This window comes from Gallus gallus, chromosome Z (assembly GCF_016699485.2).
Source record: "Gallus gallus isolate bGalGal1 chromosome Z, bGalGal1.mat.broiler.GRCg7b, whole genome shotgun sequence".
NCBI lineage: Eukaryota > Metazoa > Chordata > Aves > Galliformes > Phasianidae > Gallus > Gallus gallus.
The window spans coordinates 76,132,944-76,160,309 of record NC_052572.1 but is presented as its reverse complement, the minus strand read 5'-3'; the positions used below and the strand labels follow the sequence as shown (position 1 = coordinate 76,160,309).

Here is a 27,366-nt window from a genome sequence, read left to right as displayed (position 1 = left end):
AAGGGCCAGCGCTTAGCTGAGCTCCTGATTCAAGTCCTGCTTCAGCCGCTGCCCCTGTCACATCCCATCCACTAAGCCCAGCCAGGCTACTGCTTGCCTCCTCCGTAGAGGAGAAAGAAGGCTGTCGCAGATGGCGCAGACAGGCAGGAGCCGGGGAGGAAACTGGACACGGACGTGTTCTTGGCTTTCAAGAAATGCCACAACCTGCCAAGCAGCCTGCAGAAAGTAATTCTGGGGAAGCCAGAGACACTGCACTTTGCTTTCAGGCTAGCGTGGGATTGGCTTACACCTTTGGCTTTAAGCAAATACAAGTGTGCTGGTCTCCTATGAGCATTAGCCTCAGCTTCCCTTTCAGCCTTCAACTCCCATTTCACGTTTCTCCACCGCTATCAACCTGCCCCTTGCTAGACACGATCTCCCTTTCTTTCATCTTTACATGCCCAACAGAGGGAGGAAGCTCTCAGGAACGGGCTGTTCCTTACCATCACGGCCAGAGTGGAGAAGATGCTCTCCCAGGTCACAGCCAAACACCCCTTCCTTCTCCTTCTCCAGCTCCATCTCCTGCTGCTTCGGTTCCTCTGGGCGGGCCTTCACGAAGGAACGAAGGAAGCTGAGGAGCTTGCCACGCTTCTTTGGCACTGCACAACAAAAGGAAGAAACCAGTTCATTTCAGGTTGGGCTCAGTGCGACCAGGCTGAGCGGAAACACATTCTACAGAGCACATAAAAGCGGCAAGAACATTGCCAACACTGCATTCTACAAGGATTCGAGCATTTGCCCAAGCCCTCATTCTCACTGCCTACAAAACAGCAGCCCTACGCCCCGTGGGATGCAGGAAGGATCATCAACACACAGGAGAACGTGGGATGGATAAAGGAGGTATTCAACACAGAACACACCCAGAAAAAGACTCCATTTGACTTCCCCGCGCCATCACATGTAACATCCGTACCTGGCTTTGGTGCTGAATTGATGAGGGCCTCAGGAAGTTTTCCACTAATGAGCTCCACGCACTCACCGGGGAAAAACCCAACCTGGAACAAGAACAAAAAGACGGATGGAATACTGAATGCAGCATTTCTCAGGCCTCAACTGTTAAACCAAGACAGATTGGCCTGCAGAAAAGTAACCCTCATTCAACATTTGCAGCCAGAAGACCTACAAAAGCAATACTTGGTTCCGGAGAAGATGGCTCTGTCCTCCGTACTTGTACAATGGACAGAGATGGTCAACTTCTGACTGCGTATGGAGCACGACAGGCTCTTGCTTCTAAGTCACATGTGGAGATAGTTTCCCACCCAAGCCCAGAGCCAAAGGGAAAGGCCTCTGACAGCGACACAGAGAAACTGTTGACGTCCAGAAGCCACCCTGTGCAGGCCGAGCAGCTCGAAGCTGATGTTCCTGACTTCACTGCAATTGCGCCCAGGAGTCTGAAGCTTGTGCCTACCTGAAAGCCACGCTTGCCTCTCCACCAGGGGCTCTGCTCCTTTGCTGGCATAGCAGTAATGCACACCAGGTCTCCCACCTGCAAGAGATTGCAACATCAATCCCAGCTTCAGCACAGCTGGGAGGAAAGCACAGCTGAGATGACGCCATTCTTCTGCACTGCCAAAGAGCGCACAGCTTGAGAGCAATTGCACCGGGGCAGCTCTTCAGGCATTTCCCGTCGGAAAGCTGGGCTTGGAGGTACAAGAGCCGCTGCCTTACACACCACACAGTGCAAGCATGCCAAATGAAACCATCTTGTAGACATGGCTGAACTCCTCCCTGCATCCAACCCAGTGCAAGTCCTCTCTGGACCTGCATCTTCTGGGCTTCGCCTCACAAGGCATTCTGAAGGTGTCTGAGAATATTCCTGATGCATTCACACGTTATACTCTTCTGTCCGTGACAACAAGGAACGCCTTCTTTAACTGCTTACCTCCAAGGAGAGCTCATCCGCTGCCTGGGCAACGTATCTCTTAATAACATGGCCAGCAGCAATAGCTGGAATATTAAGAGATAACTCCTCACGGACCAGCAAGGGCTTCCCCTGGTTCTCAGGCTGAAACAGAAAGCACAGGCCATGGTGAGGAGCTGAGGACAAACAAGGAGGATTTCAGGGTGCCATCTCGATGCCACTAGCAAGGCAATGAAGCTTTTAAGGCAGCTCTTCAGGGACACCGAGAGAGCCGGAAGGATGCTCTCTCTCTTGAAAAGCAGGAGAGCACACCGGTGGCTCACACTGCTGGCTCAAGTCAGGGAACAGAGACCAAGCAGAGCTTCACACTGTACCTCCGTCAACGCCCGGTCAGGCCCACGGCTGATCTCGCTGCTCGCGATGCCCATCACAGCAGGCGCGACAAGCTGCAACAGAAAAGAAACACATTTCCTGTGCTCACACAGCACTGGATCAAGAGACTTCTTCAGAACTACTTCTAGAAACAACAACTGTGTGCAGTCTATTCAAATGGGACAGCAGTTGCAATACGCAGCATTGGACCAAGTCGCTGTCCCTCTGCTAGCAGATGGGGACTCTGGCACAAAGCAGTACTCACACAGCCAAAGCATGCACGCCTGTGCCCCTGGCTCACGTTGTGCAGCTCTGCACAAACTGCGGCTAGGGCTCTTTGCCTAAGGGATTGCCTTCCTTCACATTAGCTGCTCCCAGCACTACAGGCAGCATCCTGCTGAGGGTTGAGCTGGAGAGGAAGTGGAAAAAACCCACACGTGACCAGAGCTGCATTTCAGCTGGACGAGGCTGTGTTACTACACACGGTGTGACTAAACACGGGCTGCTGAACCATGTGGCAATACAAAACATGGCACGTACCTGGCAAGAGATCAGAACAAGGGAGAAGAAGATCCTCGAACCCGCAGCCGTTCCTTGTCACTTTGCTCTGATCTTCCGCGAGCAAAAGCTGCACCAAGGGAGCAGGCGGAGGGTGGGCAGGGGAGGGAGAAAGAGCAGGTCAGTGAGCTTGCACAATTTAGCAAGGAAGGCGAGGGAAAAAACCGTGGGACAAATGCCACCTTGATGGATGGCTTTGGAAGTGATGGCCTGGGGGGAAACGGTTTCTGACAGTCCAGGCTAAGCAATATGATCCTAGGAGCTCTGCCAGCCAGCACTTCTCAAGCCCTCACTGCCCAGCCGTCTATCCCGCACCGTCTCAGCTTACCTACAAGGCGCTGCGCAAGACGGGATGAAGACAAAGGGACTCAATCAGTGCACAAGTGCAACAAGCCACGTACTCACGCCGAGCTCAAGCGCTCCAATGAAGGGAAGCAGCACGCGCTGCTCCTCCCCTCATTCTAGCCGCTTATGACATCACTAAGGGCCACCCGGCTGCTCCACCATGGACGGACAAGGTGGGGAGGCAAGACCACGTCACAAGACCACAGGATTCCAAAAGGACACCCCAGCGTTTGAGAAATCAGTGCATGGTTGGAATTCCATCCCAGCCAAATCCTGGAGAAGCTGGCATGAGGTTGGCGGGACCAAAGTGCAGGGCCCGGCGCTTGGTCCTGTTGAGCCTCTTGCTGGGCCAATGGCAAATCCACACTAGGGTCCTTCTTTGCACCCAAGGGCGGCATAGAGCAGCCATCTCTTTCACCTGGATGGAAATAAAGGAAGAGAAATACATAGTACTACTACCAGACTGCTTCGCCAGTTTCTTTCCCGAGTGCATTTTTGCCTTTAGGCTTCCATGACGACCTCATTTCCTCCTCCTTTTCTTGGGGGGAAGCTGCCTCCAGTGCCTGAGCTTCACAAGACAGCGTGAAACATCCATTCCTTGGATGCAGGTTGAGCGAGATCTGAGGTCTTCATGGAAATCGCCTTGCAGAGCGCATCATGTCCTGCACCAGGCAGCGCATCTCTCATCTCTCCAAATTTTGGGGCTTTGAAGCTGCACGCTGCTTCTTGGCACTTTGTCCCCCACAACTCCAGAGCACTTCCAGCTCTTCCCTGGCAATTCACGGCTTGCACAGTGCCAAACGCAACCAAGAAAAAAAGGCAAGAAAGAAGCAAAGGCCATGGCTATGCACACAAGCGGACAGGAAGGGTTCAACTCCAGAATGAAACCTGCACAAGTCAACTCAGCAGATTCCAAGGAATTCATTGACATCTGACACAATTTGCAACGCCAGAAGCACTGCCACGCAAACAGCACCGTATTTGGAAAGCAGCACGTCCAAATCAGCCCCCTTGCCCTGCTTTACCCGCTCAGTCCAAAACAGAAATCAAGATGCTCTTATCCACACATGCAAATCTGGGGGCGAGTAGTAAAAGGCTCACTGGGCCACGGGCAAAGCAGGGAGCAGATGATAGGCAGGAAACAGGAAGGAGCTGAAGACCAGCTCTCCTACACCAAAGACAGGGAGAGCTGAGTCAGCACCACAGGAGGACTTATGACACAGCTTGAGAGCTTACAGAGACCTGAGGTTGCCAAAGGAGGCCGCCAGGGTAACTCTCACCAGTCTTTTGCAGGGCTGTTACAGATGCTTCTGATGCTGACTTCCACTGCCCTGTGTCATTGGTAGAAATCGCATGTGAGAAATGCTCAGTCTGTCTGGGTAATGCTTCTATGCTTCCACGGTTAGGACTGAAACAAAAGGAAAAAAAAAAGCATGCAGCCCTATGAAATTTGCCTCTCTACTGCGTCTGTCAGAGTGACATCTAAGATGAGCATTACGCGTCCCTGCACCCGACTGAAGATTCATCCAAGTCTGTGTTCCACACAGCTCCATCCCAGTGCCAAAAAGAAACACGTACAGAGATGTTTAGATGATTCTTTGTGCAGATACAAGTGCAGGTGCATGTGCATTCTCTACAGCAAGAAATAGCAATTTCTCAAGCAGTACGACGGAAGGTCAGTGGAAAGGAAATATAGGATGAACTCTTTTCATATAAGAAGTCCTTGCTAAACCTCTCCCCATCAAAAAGGAAGCCTGCTGGGCATTGTTAGCAGCAGTTCCCAGAACATCTTGCGCCACAAAATGCAGCACGCTCCTTTTTTTCACAGGCCCCTCGTTTCTCTAAGCAGCGTCAAATACCCTCCACTTCAAATACACCCATCAGATAATGAACAGAGCTCAGAAGGGGTTGGGAGTAGAGCGACACACAGCTCCGCTTCGCGCTGAGGGCAGTTTTGGCCCTCCGAGCTTGCCGTAGCCACCCTGCGCTCTGGCGCCGGCGGACCGGAAGTACTCGTAGTCACTATGGCAGCCGCCTGCGGGGGGTTTGAGCTGCGAGGCTGTGGGGAACGGTGCCTTTTGAGAACGGTGTTTTTCTGAGCGTTTTATCTTCACCGGGTGGTTTTCTTCCTCGATGTGTTGAATGAACGGCGATGGGGAGCCCACAAAATTCCATCCCCCCCGAAGCCCGTCATTATTGACAAGCAGAAGCAGAGAGAGGAGAGGAGGTAGAAGGGGTAGGCCGCGGTGGGGGCCGCCCTCAGATTCCTCAGGGCTCTGAGGCATTGGTACTCGAAAAGTGCGTGTCGGAAGGTGACAGAGACACGGGCCCTGCCTCTGCCTTTGCCTCACATCTCGAGGTCAGCTGGGAGCTGAGTGCAGGTATTTCTGTTTGTGAAATGGAATTCCTCTTGTGCTAAGCATTTTTCATGTCTCCGCAACCCACCTGCATTGCTTTAAGTGGCACAGTGTTTAAAGTGGCGGTGCTGCCTCTGAGAGGAGAGTGACGATGTGATACGTTGCACACTGGGGGTATTGGTCAACAGTTGGCTGCACGTACCCAGCAGTGTGCCCAGGTGGCCAAGAATGCCAGCAGCATCCTGGCCTGTGTCAGAAATAGTGCAGTCAGAAGGACTGGTGAAGCGATCTGCCTGCTGTTCTCAGCACTGGTGGAACTGCACGTCCAGTACTGTGCTCAGTTTTGGGCCCCTCACTACAAGAGAGGCACTGGGGCCCTGGATCGCATCCAGAGAAGGGCAACAGAGTGGTGAAGGATCTGGGGCACAATATTACGGGAGTGTCTGAAGGAGCAGGGATTGTTCAGTCTGGAGGAGATTCAAAGGAAACCTCATTTCTCTGCACCACTACCTGAAAGGAGGTGGTGGTTGGGTGGGAGTCAGCTTCTCCTCCCAAGGAGCAGCAGGAGGACAAGAGGTGATGGCCTTCAGTTGTGCCAGGGGAGGTTCAGGTTGGATACTAGGAAAAATGTCCTCTCAAAATGCCCAGGCAGGTGGTGGAACTGTTGTCCCTGGAGGTGTTCAAGCCATTCTCTGGCTCTGAGGCCAAGTCTCCATGCTGTCTGAAACACAGTGACCCCATGCAAATAATCTGTTGGTAGTGGCCCTCTGGCCAGTACTGTGTCAGGAAGTGTGCCTGCAACTTAGCTGCCAGACAGTTGAACTCCAGAGCATAAGGAGATTTCTATGGCACGGTATAATTCATCAGAGCAGAAAAGAGTTTTAAGAGTCCCCTTAAGCTTTGCCAACACAAGATAACCACTTGAATGTGGTGTCTCCTGTAGGCTCTCTTCAGCTGTTTGTAAAAAACAGTAGGAAAAAATTTTTATCTTTTACTATCAAGTGATGAAAAAAGTGTTTTTTTCATCTGTGTCTCATTTAGACCATGAAGAAATTCCTGTAAACAAGGCAGGAGTTTAATTTTTTAGTGGGAACGTAGGCGATAATTTAGTTAACTTTCTGACTGATACCGGGATTATATCAGGATGGTGAGCAGTCACCTGGGGTTTCTGCAGGGCTCCATTTCAGAGCCAGATGGAGGACTGCATCAGGGAAGGGTCAGGGTGGAAAAGCTTCTGCACCGGAGGTTGACCATGCACAGAATATGCCAGAGTTCAAGGAGCCTTTGGACACCACTCTCAGACATAGTGTGGCTGGTTTTATGTGGAGGCAGGGGTTGGTTTTATGTGGAGGCAGGGGTTGAACTCCTATGATCCTTGTGAGTCTCTTCCAAGTGGCCATTCTACAATGGCCTGGAAGGCTGTTAAACAGCTTTTAGTTGTGGTAGTTATCAAGGTGATACAAGCATGTAAAATCTGGTACCTTAATGCTACTCCTGTAGGGAAAGAACATTCATAACCAAAGTAGGTAACTTAGGAGACGTGCAAGGAGTAACGGCCTGCGGATGCCTCTGTATTACACTGTGCAGACAGAACAGCCAGCGCTATGGAAACTTAATGCTACTGATGTGGGGGGTGGAAGGAGCAGTTAGCAAGAACTGCATCTCAGGAGGTCTGGCAGACTGGTAAAAGAATGCTATCCAACTTAGCTTACAGGGAAAAGGAGGAATGGCTGCTGTCCTATTCTTCTTTCCTTAGTAAGTAACAGAGTTAGAAGCGTAGAAGAGAGTTAACAGCATATCAACTTAAGGACGGTGTAATAAATCAGTGTTATTTAGGTATATGAACAAACGTAACAGCCACACAGACCCCAAATCCCTTTTCTCCCACTGGTGTCCAGCAGTCCCTTAGTTTGCTGACAGATCGGGCTGCTCTCTTCTCTTAAAGCAGCACTTGTCTCACTGCTTTGCTTCACAGTCAGAATTCTGACCTTCTGACCTTTTAATACCTTTTTTTCTTTTTTTCAAAAATCTTTCCCTCTAGCTGCAGGTCAGAATGAAACCTCACCTATGGTCAAAACGGTGGGAGAGGCCGAAATACAACATAAAAGGAATAAAATTTGAGCTACCCGAGAAAAAAATGAAGGAAGCACAGAAGTGGAAGCAGCCCTGGCTGGAATTCGAGATGCTGAGAGAGTGCAATACTTCAAAATAGAGGAATAAATACGGAGGGAAGCGAGTGAAGAGCTGAACAAGTAACAGCTTTGAGTTCACTGTAAGAATTGTCTGTTTTCAAGTTTCATATGCAAATAAAAGACAGTGAAATTTCAGCAGTTCTCATCTGAATGTTAAACTGTCCATTCCTGAAAACAGCGTTACAGTGTGTTCAGCCCTGCTTCTGCCTTCCCTTCTAAATCACAGCTAATAGAAGGGGTTTGCAGTTACTGTGTTGTCACTTCCAAATAACTGTTTCTTCTGCCTTTGCCAAGTAGACAGGGGCCAATTGTGAAAATGCTTCACTCAGAAGGTTCAGAAGGGGGCTATGGCAGGGAAGCAGATGTACAGAAGCCCAGCTGGACAATCTGAGAGTAAGTGCTGCTTAGCTGTCCTGTAAAGGCACTTTTGCAATGACATCTGATAAAGCACCAATAGTAACCTGACAACAAAGCAGTAATACCAACGTTTTGAAACCAGCTTGCAAGAATGAAGCCAGATTAGCTGTTACTCCAGTCAGATTGTGTGAATGGGTGCAAGGTTCACCACAAAGTGGCACAGTAGGTTCTCAAAGATACTCAACTGGGATGGGGCTTCTGAGCTCCAGTAAAAACTGCCTTCCCCTGCTTACCAGTCATGACAAGTGACGTCTGCAGCCACTGGAAGAAGCCTCTACAGAGGTAAAGCGTGATAGAACCTATTCCAATTTCATAGCAGCAAAAGACTAATTTCTTTGGGAGCAACTTTCAACATGAATAAGGAAGCAGAGGAGACAAAAGCAAGCACGGAGATCACATGCTTCAGCTGATTACTAATCAGTTGTATTTTCTTTGCACTCAGGAAAGTAGAAGTGCACAATTACTTACAACAGAACTCCTAAATCCTGCAGATAATGAAGCGCCAGCAGTGCCACAGTTTTTTTCCATACTTCACATAACATTCCTGTCGTGTTCAAGACTTGAAAGCGATAAAAGTCTCATAAACACAAAAACGTCTTTACTTTTCAAAAGAGTTGCTTTGCTTTTATTTTAAAAGTCATTGTTATCTATAACACTGATGAATGCTATTTACAATTAAAACAGTTTACAAAAATACATATTCTGTAATAAAAAACAACAGAAAAACCATAGGGAATAAAAGCCCCCAAGAGTTAAATGGAAGACCCATACATAACATTTTAGAGAAGCAGGCAATAGCAACTTAGCAGAATTTGTGACGCACTGCTGTTTCTACAAGAAAACATCCTTTTTATTCTGCAGCAGTAATATTTACTGCGCATATATGAAGTTACACAACATTAGAAATCTAACATGGGTACAACAAAATGAGGTTTAATGGGTCTTAGAGGGAAGCAAAAGGTAAATGTCCTTAGAGAGCCAATTACTAGAAGGTAACTGGAGTTGTTGTTCTGCTCGTCTGATAAATGAGGGCGGGTGACAACTCCAAGTCTGTGCACAAAGTCCAGTCTGTATCTCAAGTACAAAGCTCCACTACAAATCATACTCTGGAGAAGAGTAAGTGTACTTAAGACGTTCTCCTGTGCAACTTCTTACCTTCCTGAACACCCATTTACCATCAGTAGATGTTCATAGATCAGACTTCTCACTGCACACAGAATTCCTGCTTCTGTGTCAGGGTCAGAAAGCTATGAGGAACTCACTGTGAGTTTTGTAGAGTTATCTCATTAAGTGGAAAATAAGTTAGAGTTCAGTGACTCCGGGGTCAGAGTGATTTGGTGTGGTACTGAAAACAGCTTGTGAAGTTGTCTGCTCACCAGCAGTGGTAACGTTACAGGCACTCACTGCAGTCATCCTTCCCAAAAGAACAAAGCAATGAGGCTTCGTCATATATTTCAGAACACCTGCACTTCACACTGATGGTTGTGATTCTATCTAGGAGTAGATGGCATCAGAAGACAGTTGGAAAAAAAAATAAATATTTCACAGTAAAACAACTGTAGGCAGTCCACTCATTTAACATGAATACTTTTTTAGAGTGAGCATCAGGCTTGTTTCAGTAAAAGAACTGCTGCTTCAAAGAAATCCTTATTTCCTGATCACAGATTTAAGATGTTCCTGTTTGCACTCTTCAGTGAGCTCTTCAGCAATACGCAGAGCCTTGACTTTCACCAACAGGGGAACAACTTCTTCAGTTTCATCACTATTACAAAAACAAGTTGACATAGCAACACATTCACACCTGACTTCAAAATCAATAAAGCTAAAACGTGCCTTGAGCTACACTGACCATTAACTGCACCCAACATCTAGAGCCTCAAACTAGCCTGCACTAGTACTGCAAAAGCGATCCATTTTACATTATGGATTGCATCTTTAGTTGTACGTAGATGTTGGAAGTACATCACTGAAAGTGTTAAATGCATGAGGCTTGAGGAATTTAAGAATCATAGAATCATTAAGGTTGGAAAAAAACACAAAGATCATCTAGTCCAACTGTCAACCCATCACCACCATGCCCGTTGAGCCACGTCCCTAAAAGAAATATGAACATAAAGAATATGAGGAAGTGCTGCATCCCAAAGAACATGTTGTCTGTTACCTGTGGTTACTCCTGTGAAGCATACGTGCTCACTGAACCAAATGCTGGCAGAAGTTCACTGACTCGAGGAGAGTTGACCCACTTCCAAGATTTTGGAACCACCTTTCTGGGAAGCATGCAATCACCTGTTCACCCAAAGAGTATTCTGAAAGAAAAAATAGAAAGAAAAAAAAAAGGCTTTCAATAACACTAAGTCACACCACTTCTGACAGACTTCTCCTTTTGGCTAGTTCAGTTATTACTGGAAGTGTTTACTCTTCAAAAAACAAAAACATCATTTTAAGCAGTTATTCCTAAAGCCTAGGAACCAGTGCTTGCTTTGAAATTCTTTTATACACCAAGGTCATTAAAAAACAAACAATCAAACAAAAAAGAACTTTAAATGTTAAATAATTACACTTCAGACTACATCTGTCCCCATGGAAATAAGACCTTTCACCTCTTTACACTTCTCTATGTTTTCTGGCCCTGGTGGTGTGTTGAAGAGGTTCAGAAGAAGGCAACGATTCAGCAGCTTGCTCAGTCCCACACCACGGACTGTGTCTTCCTGTAAAGTCCCATCCCAAAGGAGAACCTTGGAGAGCAGCTGCAGTAATGGAGAAACAGAACATGCATATCTGATGGCTGAGGGTGCGTTAGAACCTCCTTTTGAAACTCAAAAGATACCATGTCCATCCAATCTCAGTACCCAAAAAACAGGATTTATTCTCCCAAACTGTCAGAAGATCCCCAACAGAAGCACATTTTCAACCATTCTGCACATCACCACTTCTAAAGAGAAGACTGACAGTGAGGATGGAAAACAAACTGAAAGGAGAAAACTTCAATCCACAGTGAAAGACCACTGGTCTCGCTTTTAGAAACATGTATTTGACTGGACATTTAAGTCAGGCAATACACAATCTCAGAGGGTGATACCAGAATCTTATGCCTGTTTCGTGTCTGCCAGGTATCAGCACTAAGCTCCCTCTTGTCTTCTCTGCATCTGTCCATGACAAACCCTTACACAACAGCTTGCCCCAGGAGTGAATATGGCAAGTCCTCAACATTCCCAAATTCCCTGATTTTTCTACAGGAATGTGCAACATGGCAGCAGGAAGCCTATGCAGAGCTGTCACCATGGCCTTGTTAGCACACACAGCAGGGGAACTGGGATGTTAATGTGTTTTCCTGCATCTAAACCTCTTCTTCAGTACGAATCCAAATACACTCATAGAGGAAACGGATCTAAGAGGGAATTGAATCACAGGCATTCAGACATTCCTAACTCAGCACTTTAGACTGAATAAAGCTATACTAATACGCTTACACGCACATGCAGGGATTCTACTCTACGAGAGCAACATGGACACTGTATGCACATACTGAGGAAACAGACCTATCCACAGAGTGCCAATGACTGATCTCATGGAAGGTTAGCAGGAACAGATGATGAAATTAAAGTCTCTTGACTACGTATCAGAGGTGGGTGAGCATAAATAGCTCACTGACAAAAATAGCTAACCTTCCTATTAAAATGCATTAAGCTCTCAGGAATCAGATTTGACTGAAGATACATTTCCTCAAAGACGACAGTCTACTTTTAACTAAAATGATTTTCACAGACAAGATCGGTGCTTTTTCTTTACCTCAACAGCTGACCAAAACCGTCTGCCTTGCAATTTTGAACATGGCGATGATTTGTCTTCCACAGTGCTGGTCAGAAAAAGAGGAAGAGGAAATAAGGATTTTGTTTGACCTGAAAGTAAGACAAACAGACAATTCATCTCTTAAACATCGATGAATTAGAATTATGGAGTTCTTTCAGCAGTGACAACCAGAATAAATGTCTAAGGAAACAGCAGTTAACTGGAACTCCTTGCAATACCCAATGGAATTAGCAGTTGGAAACACTCGAGTATGTGTTTAATGGATTCTCAGCAGAACAGCACTGCTTGTAACCAGACAAACATGCTGCATCAGGCTTAGCAACACTCTTCTCCCAGCTGTGTCTTAACCCCACATCTACCAGACTCTTACCAGTTATCCCCTCTCTAAGAGCGTCCAGCAGTAAGCATCAGCAATATCAACTATTTCAGTGAAGAAAGGAGGAGTCAGGAGTAGAAGGGGGAGCAGACCACCACAAATAACACAAGCCCTCAGATACTCCAAGTTAAGATCACAAAACCAGACTCTGGGCTGTGCCTCATAAACTAAGAACTTTCCATTTATTAAAGCTTTTAGTTACAGGAGCAAAAAGGCAGTAAGTTGACTGCGTAGTCACTCTTGTTTATGAACTCTTTCTGACATTAAAGTTTGGTAACTATTCCTACAATGAAACAGTAGAAGGCACATTTGTTCCATTTGCTCATGGATGTCTACAATATATTTCACCCACGCTTCTGGGGAAAAGGTACAGAAAAATAGAACAAAGGCTAAAAAAAGAGGTTAGGTTGCAGGTAGACTTGGTGGTCTTTAAGGTCTTTCCCAGCCTGAGCAGTTCTATGATTCTATGACTAAAAATAAAAATTTTAAAAAGTAAAAACATAAATTCCCAGGGACAGCTTACCTTTTCGGATACAGAGGGATAAAGACCTCCTCCTCTACAGACTGCTTCATCCTCAGGACAACCGTGTTAATCAAATCCTGTCAAAAAAAGAAAAAAAGAAAAATATTAACACATCCTCACAAGAAAAGGATCTCACCGTCCACTTACAACAATTTTAGGCAGTTATTTTGTTCATGTGGAAAAGCAAAATGCTAATTCAGCTGAATGCAGGAGCCACTGTATATAATAGACACTAAGATCACGACTGCATTACAGACCTGTGAGCAAGTCACAGCTTTAACCATCTTTCTTTTTTTGTTTTGATAAAATCCTCTTGGATAACGAGATTAATGTATTTTCCAGCTATGAAGTTCTATCAAAAAAACCACAACAAAACACCACAGCTACTATACAAACAGAATCTTATCTAAAGCTTCTTCCTGAAGCCAAGTGTGGCGACTGCATAAACGTTTGTTATTATTTCTTTTCATGCTAAGGGCCTAAACATCAACTTAGTTCCACCTACTTTATGCTGGATAAACTCCCAGGTTTGCATGAGAATAAAACCAGAACTGGGCTAAGTGTATGTTACAGTGAATATCTACAGTGAAGTGCATACACTGCATCAAGAACTTCCTTCCCCACTACCGCAACAGCCTTTACCTGTTTTGCCTGACTGCACTCACTTCTGGACAGGACTTGTTTTTCAAACACGTTATCACAAAGCTGTGTAAGGTTCTCAGTCTGTGAAGTCGATAAAGGACCCCACACATTCTTGGCAAATGCTGAAAAATAGGAATAATTTCATTCATGATATCCAAGTGGCTATCTGCTCTAGTTTCAAGGAAGCAAACATTCAAACAGCTAAACCTTTCATTTGCAGTAACCGTAACAAGTAATTGTAACTATCAACATAATTTTACATCACCACTTATTTAAGGTTTCATTACCTAGCTGCAGTGAACGTTCTCAAGACAACCTTAATATACCTGTAATTTTTGGCAGGATAGTTTTTTCAATCACTCTAGGCAAAACTTCTTCATCAGGATCATCATCTCTTTTTGATTCAGACGGCTTTTTGGCATCGCTGAATCCTTCTACAGCTCTGAACCAGGGCATCTCTTTCAGGTCTGTAGAATTCTGCTGAAAGATCATTCCCATTGGTTGTTCAGCTGTCAGGATTGAGAGAAAAAGCTCCATGCAAAAATATATCTAATGATACCAAAAGATTCTCATTTAACAGTTTTACATGGATTCTAATCACGGAATGGACCAAAGCAGCAAGCTAAAACTGAATGTAAAGCTAGATTTCAGAGGGTAAGGTTGTCAAAATGTCAGCAAACAGCTCCACATTAATAAAGATGCAAGTGATTCATATACAAGCAACCTGACAAGAGGAAAAGATGCCCTCCTTCTAGTTATCAACACTTATCTCAAGCTCTGGAATGCCTCTATAACCCATGGCAAAGCTCCTGTACAGAAGTCTTCCCTGCAAGCAGCATGCCCCCGTCCTGCACTCTGGCAAAGCCTTTTTCAGGAAAAAAAAAAGATACAGAAGACCACAAAAAGACTTCTGCGGTTTTGAACAACTGCACAGATTGAAATACCCATTACATTTCATATTTTGTATGTCTCTTAAAAGCTCAGACAGGAAAATCCTCCTTCTGTTATTCAGCAAATACGCATCGTGCCTCTCCCAGCTCCTCGTGACCTGCTCACTAAGGCAGTTCAAATCTCTATTTGAAATACATTCCAACTTTGGACAAAAAACTGATTAAACTAAAGAAGACTACAGTCTTCTATCTTCTATTTATTTTTCCTAAGGCATTGGTCAGAATTGTTTAAATGCATCAATTCTATGCTGTAGAAAATAAACGATATACCATTCAAAAGGAGTATTTCTTCACTCTCCCTTGAAAATCCTTCTCAACATGGGAGGAATTTTGCTCTCATATCCTGACCAACCTTTGCTCTTCTGGAATTCAGTCACCTCTGTCAGAGCCAGTTCTTCATCACTCGGCATGCCTTCGTGGTGACCAGCTGTTTGTGAACGCTCTCTCAGCTGCCGCCTGCAAGTCCTGCATTCTGTAATGAACTCAGGTGAGTTATTCACCATGTACATACGTAAAAGAAAGCTCAGTGATATACTAAGAACACCCGGTGAGAGCAATAGCCTAAGGAAACACAGTGAGGAAGCAGAAGTAAGTATGCAACCCTAGAGACACAGACTGTAACAGTAAGGTACTTTGTGAGCTGCCAAAGGACATTAAAAGCATCTCTAACGACCTTCACTTCACCACATTCATACTAGCAACTCCCCCCACCTGAAACACCAAACATCTAACATGGTACTCCATACTATCCCTGCCAGAGGTAGTCTGTAAGAAACTACTGCGCTCTCAACAGTCCGTCATCTCAGTTCTATGTAGCTTATGCAACAACTTGCATGGAAACTGTGACTGCATCCAAGTCTCACTGGGGCTAAAAAACGTTAGTCCTGGCACCACATACCAGGAAAGGAAAGGCATTTTCACACGTGTGTGTATCATCTCCCTTAGTAATCGCACAGATTTACCCTCATCCCTGTGTAAGTAACAGGAAGCAGATACACACTTACTACAGTTAGATGTAATTATACGTACCTTCGATGCTCACACATTATCAGAAGCTTCATCTTTTCATCACTCTCCAATCCATCATTACTTGGTTTGCCATTCCCAGCTACCAGAAGACAGGAACAAGACAAAGAGGTGAATGCAGAACACTGACTCCGCTTCTGCTCTTCATTTGGAGACTAACCAAAGTAAGTAAAACCTTCTGATGAAAAATTCACAGTGTCCAGTGTAAAGCACAGTCAATATTATCAGTGAACTGTAGGACGGCTGTGGCTGCTCCCTCGTGCAGGGGGATTGCCAGGTCACAGCCTGAACCGGGAGGTGAGCACCTGAGTGAGCACAGGGAGGGACCCCAGATCCACCCTTCCTCTCTGCCCTTCCTGGTGACCCTTCCAGCTGTGCTTCCCAGAGTGCACACACACTCAGAGTCTGCATGCTTTGCACCCACCCCACCTGCACACCAGTTAGAACCAGAAAGGGCTACATCCCCGAGCTCACTCTTCTCAAGCTGCTGCCAGTTATCAGTCAATCCTTCTTCGTCCTCCTGTTCTACAGTGCCTGCGTCCCAAACAACCTAATATCTACTGGAAAACTGACTCAGTTTCTCTTTTCAAGTACTGATAGACAGCCACTGAGATCAGGAATTCAAAACTGACGGAGCATTTGGTCATGCTATATTCACTATTCTACCACGGAGAAGTGATACTACGCGTCCTACTTCGGTAAGGATTTCAACTAGGACATCTAGTACAGTATGCCCACTGACAACAGGGAGGGAGAAAACATTACACATGAAAATAAAATGTAATCCAAGAATGAACTGCGTGTTTCTACTTAAAGAGTGATATTTCAGTAAGAAAGTAACTGGTAACTTCATACTAACTTGTCAGATGCCGCATATAAGTAGATTCCGTTTCCAGCTCATCTTGCCTTCGCTTCAGTACCGACACGGCTCGCTGCTGGAGAAGTGCACGTACAGCAGATTCCAGCTCAGTTATGTATTTCAGCTGAAATATGGTAAACAGCAATCAGGTTTGAATAAAACAAATGAAACAACAGTTTTCACAGGCTTTCAAGCATGAGGGTGAGATGAGAACAAGAGCATTAAAGTCTGAAAAGCAAGAGCCTGCTCACTGGAGTTTTTCCAGGCTGTTTAAGACTGAAAGCCACTAACTGAATGCCAATTGCCTATTACAGGACTACCTAAGACCCTACCAAAAGCGTTCAACGGGACACTTCAGGTACAATTAGTTTGCTTCAATCTGCCTTTGAACACCTCGCCATCACAGGAAACATCTCAACGAAACCTTGTACAGTTATGTACAGTTACATAAAAAACACCTCAGGCTGCAGCACAACTGACAGTAGTTGGATTTGACAGTACATTCTCCGGAGGGTACCCTCATCGAGACCAAACTCTGTGCAGCATCTTCCAACCTTCAATCTTTTATTTTTATTTTCTACTTTTAATAGTTAAGGTTTGCAGTTAAGGAAAGCAACACAGGAGATAACATTGACAAATCCTCACACAACCCACCTAAACCAACTCAAACCTAACGTAAGATCCTTATTACTAGTCACATGTTGCAAAGAAAATACATTTTGAGATCCCAAAACTGCAGGCAAGTCCCACCTCTCATACAGCTTTAGGACACCCTGGTTACTACACCTGAAGAAAACTTCTTCCAATAACATTCTGTTTTTCTCCATCACAACCCAGGTGAGCCCACAGCTGAAGCCAGCGTACATATCCTACCTTAATCATTTTAGGTTACTGTGAGGGGTGGTCTGTTCCTCCTTTGTTTCCTGTGACACTCAAGTTTCTGATAGAATTGACTCATAACTGGTCATTTCTCATCATCAATTCCAACTAAGAAATCTCACTTTTGCCTTGTGAGAATGCAGGTTCGTCATCTTAAAGAAATGGGTGGCAGCGAAGGGAAGGAAAACACGCGTACTTTTCCATTGAAACAGTTTACTAAGTTCTCTATGTATGTTTTCATGCCCCTGTAGAACCTGTAATTCATAGCAGCATCTGAAGGCTTCTCTCATTCCTGGGCAGTTATCTTTGAACTGTCAATGTTCTCCACGTGTTTTTCATACTCCCTCTGGTGGGCACGGGGCACATCCTGCAGTGATGCCATCCTAAAAAAGAACACACTCAGACAATTAAAACCACCACAAGTCAACAGTTAACGCATTCCTGAACATCTTCCGCTTAAAACAAAGCACAAAATCCTTGCTAATAGCAGCACCTGCACTGGAGCAAAGAAGAACTGCAAGACTTACCCATACCAACATTTACAGAAGCACTGTGTGTGGACAAGATTCATGCTTTGGAAAACATCAAATGTCACTGACGTAGTGGTACTCCGAGAAAGCTGACGATCATTTGAAGCATCCAAGGGAAGATAATCAGCTCGGGTCCTGGCAAGGTGACGTCTCCTCCGAGCAGCTGCAATACAGCCTGCACTGGGGACACAGCCTGCACGCAAGGGAAACAACATCTGAGCCAAAGACTGAAAGCAGCACTCTATCACTCCGAGTGTCAATAACCACCACAATTCAGGAACACTGCGCAATTCTGAACTGAAAACACAATGTTTGTCTTATAAGCTTACCACACCGAATATCAACAAATGGAAAGAGATCCTTAAAGAATAGCTCTTAACCTGAAAACAGACCTTTTCCTTTCAAATAAATCAACATCCTGCCATTTTTCCAGCTCTTTCACAGATCAAGAAAGCTACACCAACTGAGTTTACAAAGGAATCCAAACTTTACTAACAAAACAGTAGATAAAGCTAATGTTAACCTCAAAGTGAATTATGAATCACTAAACAATTTTGTTTGCTGCTTCTGCATTCCTTCCACTATCAGTGGTTATAATTTCTAATCTTCCTCCTGAAACTAATACAGAATTACGACAAACACCTGCCATCAAAAATACCAAGCAACCGTCACTATTCTTTCAAGACAGCCCTGGCTCAGCACAAACAACATGCTTAAAAACGCCCAGGAACCTGGCCTGGTGATAACTCCTTCCTCCTCTGGGATGCGTTGGATTCATTCTCAGAGTCTGTGCTGTTGTAGCCCTCACTCAGTGAAGAATAACTCCCTTCTTTTGTTTCTTGAGCACCCTCCGTGTTGCAGTCCCAGGCTCCAGCTGAGGTCTTTCTGCTGTAAGAGAAAAAAAGGAAGACTCATTATTTCATTATTAAGACTCAGTTTCAGCTGCTGGAAACTGATGCACAGTGTACCTGGTAACCAGCAACCATTCAGACTACAAGGAAGCAATGGCTAGTCACAAACCTACCTCCACCTGACAGAGATGCCTCTGACCAATTAGAGTCCGGGGGACGGACAGAGCTGTCGCTGACCAATGAGAGCCCGGGGGAGGGACGGGCAGATGCTGCTCACGGGGAGCTTTTCCTGCCGCTGCTGGATGCTGATGCTGACAGGGCTGCAGATGCTCTGCAGGGCCAGCTCGTAGCTGGGAGCCACGAATGGACACGGCGGGAGAGAGGAGAGAGCTGGCGGGGAGCAGCCGAGGCATCCAAGAGCATCCAAAAGCAAGGCTCCTCCGTAACGAGGAGCCGAAGACACCGCGTGCGTAGGTGCGTACCCGAAAACGCGCATGCAAAACGCTGTGTGCGCGGTGCTGCATGCGCAGCGCGGTGCCGAGCCCGGCGGGTCCTGGGATGCTGCGGTGCCGGGGCCGCTTCACGCCCGTACCGCGACCGCCGATCTCCGAGCCGCTCGGGTTCCGCTGCTGCTGAGAGCGCTTTGAAACGGCCGGGGGACGGCACGGGGCTGCGGGGGGAAGGGGACGTCTGCTGGTCCGCCGCGGCGGCGAGCAATTTGGATGGCGCCGGGCGCTCGGGGGCAGCTGTGAGCCGAACCGGTCCGCTCCCGGGATGGGCTCGGGCATCAAACATCTAGTGGAAATAGATGAGGGGCAGCCTGGTTTAGAAGGAGGAGATCGCTGAGCCGGCGGTCCGAGAACCGGCAGTAGCGCTTAGGAGCAACAGTTGCTGGTTTGGAGTCGTCGGGCGCATGCTCGCTGTGACCGGGAGGACTAATCACAATAGAGAGCGGCGGATGAGCTGCACAGAGCGGTTACGAAGCCACTTCCGCATTCCTACGCGCACGCGTTGTGCCGCCTGCAGGACTGAGCAGCGGACAGCGGCAGTTCCGCGCATTGGCCACGAGGTGGCGGCAGAGACCGCGGAAAGAACCTCGACGGGATCGAGGACGTGCTAAGAGCTTTACAAAAAGAAAATAATAATAATAAAAAACAAAAGATAAAAAAATTACTTTTTGCCAGCATCTGTTGCACTGTTCTGAAATATTCACGTACCAAAATGTAACTGCCCAGTACATTTAACGACAACAAAATTAAAGCACGTTGGCAGAAAGCAGAGCGCCATATTGGTGTTCACTCAACCTCTGTCTTCTTCGTGCTTTAATGTATTTCACAGCTACCTAATGTAAATCACAGCTACCTCTGGAAGACAGCCCGAGAGCTGTGCAGGTCCATCAGGCTCAGCTGCAGCTTTTCATCTGCCCTTCTCTGGCCCTCCTGCAGCTGGAGAGAGAGCACAGGAGGGCACGTGGTATGCAGACCCTCCCCAGTCAGCCGCAGCAGTCGCTCCTGCCAGCACTCCCTTTCCCCCACGTCTTTCCCATTGGACAGTCTGGAGCCCTGTGTGGCAGAGGAGGAGAGAGCTGCAGGCAGAAGGAAAACGGGCTGCTGGGATTCCTCCATCCCACTGCCAGGTGTCTTCTCTGGCATTTTGGGGGTGGGAAGGGAGTTGTGGGAGCACCCGTGGGGCTCCGGGCAGGAGGGAAGGAAGCAAAGATGCAGCTGCAGGCAGCGGGCTCTGGGCTGGAGCAGTGCAGCCAGGCACAAACAATGACAACGTACACACACAGATAAACACCCAGCACAGAATCTGGCACTCCATGGTCCTCCCAGAGCTTGTTACTGCTTTTTAGGCTGCCCTACAGGTATTCTGTCCTATCCCCTTCATTCCCGTGTCTTGCCCCCTTCCTTCACCCCGTGCCTTCCCCATTCCTTTTCCAGGCTTTCCCTTTCCTTTCCCCGCTTCCTTCCCCACGCCTTCCCCCTGCAACAGCCCCATGTTCTGCTGCTGTTCTCAGCTGACAGTACTTACACCACACTGTTCAAACACATCGGATCAGACTGCATACTGGCACTGATATTAAAACAACAACAAATACATACAGTATTATGTGTGGATAACGAACTCCTACCTGCTTGAAGACCAATAGCAGCTCCTCATCCGGCAGTAACTCCTGCACACGGCCAGGTCTCCCGTGCAGGGATTTGGCATCTGCAGTGGCTTCGCAACATTGGATTTGAGTCTTTGACTTCCACCTCAATCTGCTCGACAGCTCCCCCCCTCAATCTGCTCTTGTGCTCCAGAGAGAGATCCAAGGCATGAAGAGGTGCAGTGCAACACAACTGGATAACGCTCTTGAAGAATGGCAACACCTGAGCAACACAGAGGAAGGTAGAAGGAATAAAAGGGCAAAGCAAGGCAAAACCTTGGGGAAAGAAAGGGAAAGGTGAGAGGAAAATGTCACACAGCCTGCAAGGTGCCCTAAAGAGCCATAACAAAGTCTGGCAGTACTGCCGTGCTGTGCAATGAGAAAGATTTGTATATTTACATGGTCCTTACCTGTTCAGGTAACCAGTCACCTAAGTTGGGTTCTGGGGAATTATGGGACATGCAGCTTTCCAATCCTCAGCAGCATATGGACAAGTAATGAGAAGGAAATAAAGGATGGCAGAGCACCATCAACACAGACAGTGCATGTCCATGCAGATTCCCAAATAGACAGCTTCCTGGGTTGTTTCTGCTTTTGTAGCATTTGCGTGCTGCAGATGAGGAAAACGCTCTGATGTATGAGTCTTCTGCAAGAGCCACCTACAGGTAAATGGCAGCTAACCTGCAGACCGAGCAGTAGTGCCTGGCATTGGTCAGGGGGAGCTCCTCCTGCCGCTGCTGGATGGTGATGCTGACAGGGCTGCAGATGCTCTGCAGGGCCAGCTCGTAGCTGGGAGCCAGGAATGGACACGGCGGGAGAGAGGAGAGAGCTGGTGGGGACCAGCCGAGGCATCCAGGAGCATCCAAAAGCCCTCACTCAAAAGCATCACAAAGCCACAGCCATAGCACGGAAGCTGGGCATGATCATGAGCAGCATCCCGGATGCTGGAGATTCTTTGCTACCATACACTACGGGAGCACAGCTCTCGCTGCAGGCATCCCACAGCCAGACAAAATGGGAACAAACCCGCAGCTCTGCTGCACGCACAGCCCACAGCCATAGCCTTGCAACATGAGCTGCCTTGCTGTTGCTCGCATCCATCCCAGTCCCTGGGAATGAAGACTCAGAAGGCAGTCAAGGCGTTGATCCAGCACCAGCGTGCTTTTATTCCTTAACAGCACGGAGGGCCTATTGCTGAGAGGTCCGGTGTACAGATGGGACTCATCCTCTCTGGTGAAGGAGAGAGGGGCTCAGAGCTCGTGCTGCTGCCCGGTGCCTGGGACTGGAGCTCTGATTCTACGTCCCCCTCCACCAGGCTCGGCTCCTCCTGGCTGACGCTGACCTGCTCCTGCATGGAGCTGCTGCTGTCGGGGCACTCGGGCTGTGCTTGGGCTGGGCTGCACTGCAATGATGCCCCGTCACAGTCCAGCTCGGTTTCCGTTGTTTCTGGCAGGCTCAGGTCAGCGTCTTCTGCACAGCCGGGAGAGATGAGGGCTTCCACCTGGATGAGCACCTTCATTCCCTCACTTATGTTATATGGCAGGCTGTCATCTGAGCTGCAGCCATTCGTGCTTCCTAGCAGCTCTGCATTGATGGAAGCACACAGTGAACCATCGCTATACGCTCTGGCTCTTCTGCGTGGCCGAGGGCTCGGTTCACCTAGGAAGGAGTAGATACACAGGCAAACAGTTAGTGGCAAACTTGCACAAGCTGAATGATGAGAGTGGTTCTTGAGATTTGCTTATGCAGTGGCAGCAGGACACAGCCAATAGGACAATAGCAACAGGAGGAGCACTGTCTCCAAAGGAACTGTTGCGCTTTTGTTGTTTGTCTTTCTCTTTTGTGTGGACTCCAAGCATGAATTCGATGGCGCTGACAAGCAGGGTTTTGACAGCTGGATGTGCACCCTTACCTGCCAGGACCACCACCTCTGTTTCCGAGGGCTCCCTGGCATAGCGCTGCAGTTGGCGTTTGCCCACAGAGGATGGTTTTCTGGGCCTGAAGCAGGAACACCAACTGCATGCTGGGGATTCCTTCACCCTGCTGGGTGGACTTGGTCTGGAGGGAGAAAAGAGGAAGCGGTGTGAGTCATGCATGGTGCAGGGTGAGGGAAGAGCTGCCCTGAGCTCTTGCCAACACTTGCTTGTTCCGAGCACTGCCTGCTTCCTGCTGAAACACAACTTAGAAGCTCGCTCTGATTCACACGGTTGAGGACGGTTCCATTCCTAGAGCTCAGCCCTGGAGTCTTGCTGGCTACATTCCCCTCAGCCGTGTCAACCCAGATGCAGAGCATGCGAGCAGAGGCTGCACAGCTGTTCAGGACAGCATCGAAGGGAGGGCTTTGATTGAGCTGGCAAACATACTGCTTGCTGAGGAACCGTGCAGCCAGAGAGGGAGTTCCAAAGCATCTCTGACACGTACATTAGCAATAGGCCCACTCTGGTGGCTGAACTGAGCCCGTCAGGCAACTGCGTGTTAGTTGAACCTCAGAGTCCAAAGGGAGGGGACATTCAGTACACCACCACACGCCCCATTAGCGGCACGTAGCTTCTGCAAGTTTTGGCACTAGCAATAGTGGAGAAAAACCCACAAAAGCCCACCCAACCAAGTCTGATAGGAAGCTGCTGGAAAAGAAAGTCCTCTTTACCTTTCAGATGGAAAGTCAATGATTGTGTGGAATTTCCCCCGCGCAGCTGCGGGGCCTTCTTCCACGTCCATGTCCCTGATCTCTGTCACAGCGGGAGAGCTGCTGTGGCCTCCCCTCTGTGCCTGTGCCTCCTCCACGGTGAGCAGCTTGGTGGCAGGAGAAGACACCCGCACAGACTTGGGATCTGATGGAGAAGTGCGCCCTGGAAGGGAAGACCACAGCTAAGAGGGAGGATCAGAAAGCAGCGGCACAGCCATCACAGTTCTGGGGGAGGTGCTGCACATCTCTCAGCCTTGCATTTCTGATCAAGTGAAAGAAGAGGAGGTCAGAACTCTTTCATCAAGCTTCACCTGCACGCAAAACATCACCATGACAGGGACGGTTTTCTCTTTCTTAAGTTTGGGCTTGGACATTCTCCGCATCCAGCCACAGACGATGCCATATTCTCATCTAAGCCCACAAGTCTGCAGGCCCCTCGATAGCAAAAGCGTATCTCAACAATCCTGGAGAAGGCCTGCATTTGATCAAGGTGTCTCATCAAGACAAAGCTCATGCAGGAAGACGCTCACCTGCTCCATCTCCAATGCATGACGTGGAGCTGGAGCAGAAGAGGACGTCGGTGTGGTTGATGAGGAATTCTACCACGTCCGACTGCCTCTGCAGTTCCTCGCAGGCAGCTCTTCCGCTGGCGCAGGCAGCCTCGTTCTGCTGGGATCTGTAGAAAAGGCAGATTGGAGAAGTCATTGACCCGAGATCGTTTCCCCACGTTTGGGCATTTGGGCAGCCAAAGGCTGTCCAGTTGGGCTCTGGAGACTTCTGCAGTGGGCAAGCACTGATGCCACTGAAGACATTCTCCCGGCTGATCAAGGACACACCAGCCCCATCTGACAAAACCAAGAGAGCACAAATTGTCCTCCTCTCCAAAGTGTGCCCGTGGGGAGAACAAATCCAAGCCTTGTGCTGAGACGGAAAAAGAAGTTTACCTGAAGAGGTTGGGAGCCCACACAATCGCTAAGTTCTTAGCGGGCATGTTTGTGACGGAGCAGCTCCCAGCGAGACAAGCCAAGTGTCTGATCAGGTACTCCAGCGTCCTGGAAAGCAAGAGCCAAACCTTCAGCACCACTGAGCACGCCGTGCTCACATTTACCAAACAAACCTCACTTGTTCTTGCTACTAGCAAGTAGATCAAGTTTTCCCAAGTGCCACGCTGCAGCACCAAGCCCCAGCACAGCACAGCCGCAGCCATCAGCTGCACCACCCGTGCCCCCGTGCCCAGGAGCTGACCCAATCCATTCACCCCACGCAGCCATCCACCACTTCAACACACACAGGCATCACGTTGCCAGCGTGACACAAAGCCTGCCATCGCATCATCGCCCTCTGAAATGCAGCAGGGCTGAGCTCCCCAGACTGAGGGCAGCAGTTTTCTGACCTGTAGTGAGGCGCGGGCAGCTGCTGGATGACCTCCTGCACTCGGAGCAACCGCTCCTCATCTGTACCGGCACAAACAGCGTCCTGGAAGAAAGCGGAAAGGGACTGAGACACACATCATGCGAGTCAAGCGTATGGGGCTAACAGGAAAAGGGCCTCAAAGCTGCAGAGGGCACTGCTGCTCCCATCTCCCACATTTCCAATGGCAGGATGCTAACACCAGGTGTTACGGTGCACCCGGTATGCAGGAAGCATGAGCTGCTTGTTGTACAGAGACACCCACTGGATGTCCATCAAAACCCCAACTTCAACAGAAAAAAGACCAAAAAAAGGTGCGCAGGCGTGTGTGTGTATGTGACAGGCCACGAAGAGGGACATGAAGGCCATTGCCTTGTGCTTACCGAGAGCTTGCCATGCAGCTGCTCGCTCAGCAGAGGGCTCGGCAGCTCCCTGAAGTACATCTTGCACAGGGAGCTCACGCTGTGAATGTCCCGGACGGTGAGCTCCGGAATCTGCTCTGACTCAAAGTCATGGCTGGAGAGAAGGACAGAAAAACAGAGGGCTTGGAGAAAGAGGAAAACAACTCCAAAGCAAGACAACATACAGTCCAGAAGCACTCTTACCGCAGCTTCTGGATCTTGGACGCCACGCCGGACAGGCGGTAGATCCCCTGCACCACGCCGTGCTGCTCAATGAACTCAGCGCAGCTCTGCACGACCTGGGGGACTACAGAACAAGGGCTAGCGCTTAGCTGAGCTCCTGATTCAAGTCCTGCTTCAGCCGCTGCTCCTGTCACATGCCATCCACTAAGCCCAGCCAGGCTACTGCTTGCCTCCTCCTTAGAGGATAAAGAAGGCTGTCGCAGACGTCGCCGGCAGGCAGGAGCCGCGGACAAAACTGGACACGGACGTGTTCTTGGCTTTCAAGAAATGCCAGGACCTGCCAAGCAGCCTGCAGAAAGTAATTCTGGAGAAGCCAGAGACACTGCCACAAGTCCCATCACAGCTCCCATCAGAATGGAGGCGTGAGACCTCATGTCCAGAAGAGCTAGGAAACTGACGCTTACACCTTTGGCTTTAAGCAAATACAGGTGTGCTGCTCTCCTCTGAGCATTAGCCTCAGCTTCCCTTGCAGCCATCAACTCCCATTTCACGTTTCTCCACCGCTATCAACCTGCCCCTTGCCAGAGATGATCTCCCTTTCATCTTCACATGCCCAACAGAGGGAGGAAGCTCTCAGGAACGGGCTGTTCCTTACCATCATGGCCAGAGTGGAGAAGATGCTCTCCCAGGTCACAGCCAAACACCCCTTCCTTCTCCTTCGCCGTCTCCATCTCCCGCTGCTTCGGTTCCTTTGGGCGGGCCTTCACGAAGGAACGAAGGAAGCTGAGGAGCTTGCCACGCTTCTTTGGCACTGCACAACAAAAGGAAGAAACCAGTTCATTTCAGGTTGGGCTCAGTGCGACCAGGCTGAGCGGAAACACACTCTACAGAGCGCGTCAAAGCGGCAAGAACATTGCCAACACTGCATTCTACAAGGATTCGAGCATTTGCCCAAGCCCTCATTCTCACTGCCTACAAAACAGCAGCCCTACGCCCCGTGGGATGCAGGAAGGATCATCAACACAGAGGAGAACGTGGGATGGATAAAGGAGGTATTCAACACAGAACACACCCAGAAAAAGACTCCATTTGACTTCCCCGCGCCATCACATGTAACATCCGTACCTGGCTTTGGCGCTGAGTTGATGAGGGCCTCAGGAAGTTTTCCGTTGATGAGCTCCACGCACTCACCAGGGAAAAATCCAACCTGGAACAAGATCAAGAAGAGAGATGGAATACTGAATGCAGCGTTTCTCAGGCCTCAACTGTTAAACCAAGACAGAATGGCCTGCAGAAAAGTAACCCTCATTCAACATTTGCAGCCAGAAGACCTACAAAAGCAATACTTGGTTCCGCACAAGAAGGCTCTGTCCTCCGTGCCTGTACTAAGGACAGAGGTGGTCAACTCCTGACTGCGTATTGAGCACGAGAGGTTCTTGCTTCTAAGTCAAATGAGGAGACAGTTTCCCACCCAAGCCCAGAGCCAAAGGGAAAGGCCTCTGACAGCGACACAGGGAAACTGTTGACGTCCAGAAGCCACCCTGTGCAGGCCGAGCAGCTCGAAGCTGACGTTCCTCACTTGACTGCAATTGCGCCCAGGAGTCTGAAGCTCGTGCCTACCTGAAAGCCACGCTTGCCTCTCCACCAGGGGCTCTGCTCCTTTGCTGGCATAGCAGTAATGCACACCAGGTCTCCCACCTGCAAGAGATTGCAACATCAATCCCAGCGTCAGCACAGCTGGGAGGAAAGCACAGCTGAGATGACGCCATTCTTCTGCACTGCCAAATAGCGCACAGCTTGAGAGCAATTGCACTGGGGCAGCTCTTCAGGCATTTCCTGTGGGAAAGCTGGGCTTGGAGGTACAAGAGCCACTGCCTTACACACCACACAGAATACAGTGCAAGCATGCCAAATCAAAACGTCTTTTAGACATGGCTGAACTCCTCC

At 48.4% G+C, this 27,366-nt stretch overlaps 1 long non-coding RNA gene and 1 pseudogene across 1 annotated transcript; one reads left to right on the top strand and one right to left on the bottom strand.

The window, feature by feature from the left end:
- The window catches only part of LOC112530544, a 182,245-nt pseudogene that overhangs the window by 131,473 nt on the left and 23,406 nt on the right, over positions 1-27,366 (top strand).
- LOC121108382 lies at positions 17,902-19,501 on the bottom strand. The gene is made up of 3 exons (XR_005842867.1): positions 19,070-19,501; positions 18,468-18,624; positions 17,902-17,929 (listed from the first exon to the last, which is right to left on the bottom strand). It is a non-coding gene; the product is annotated as an uncharacterized LOC121108382 (long non-coding RNA).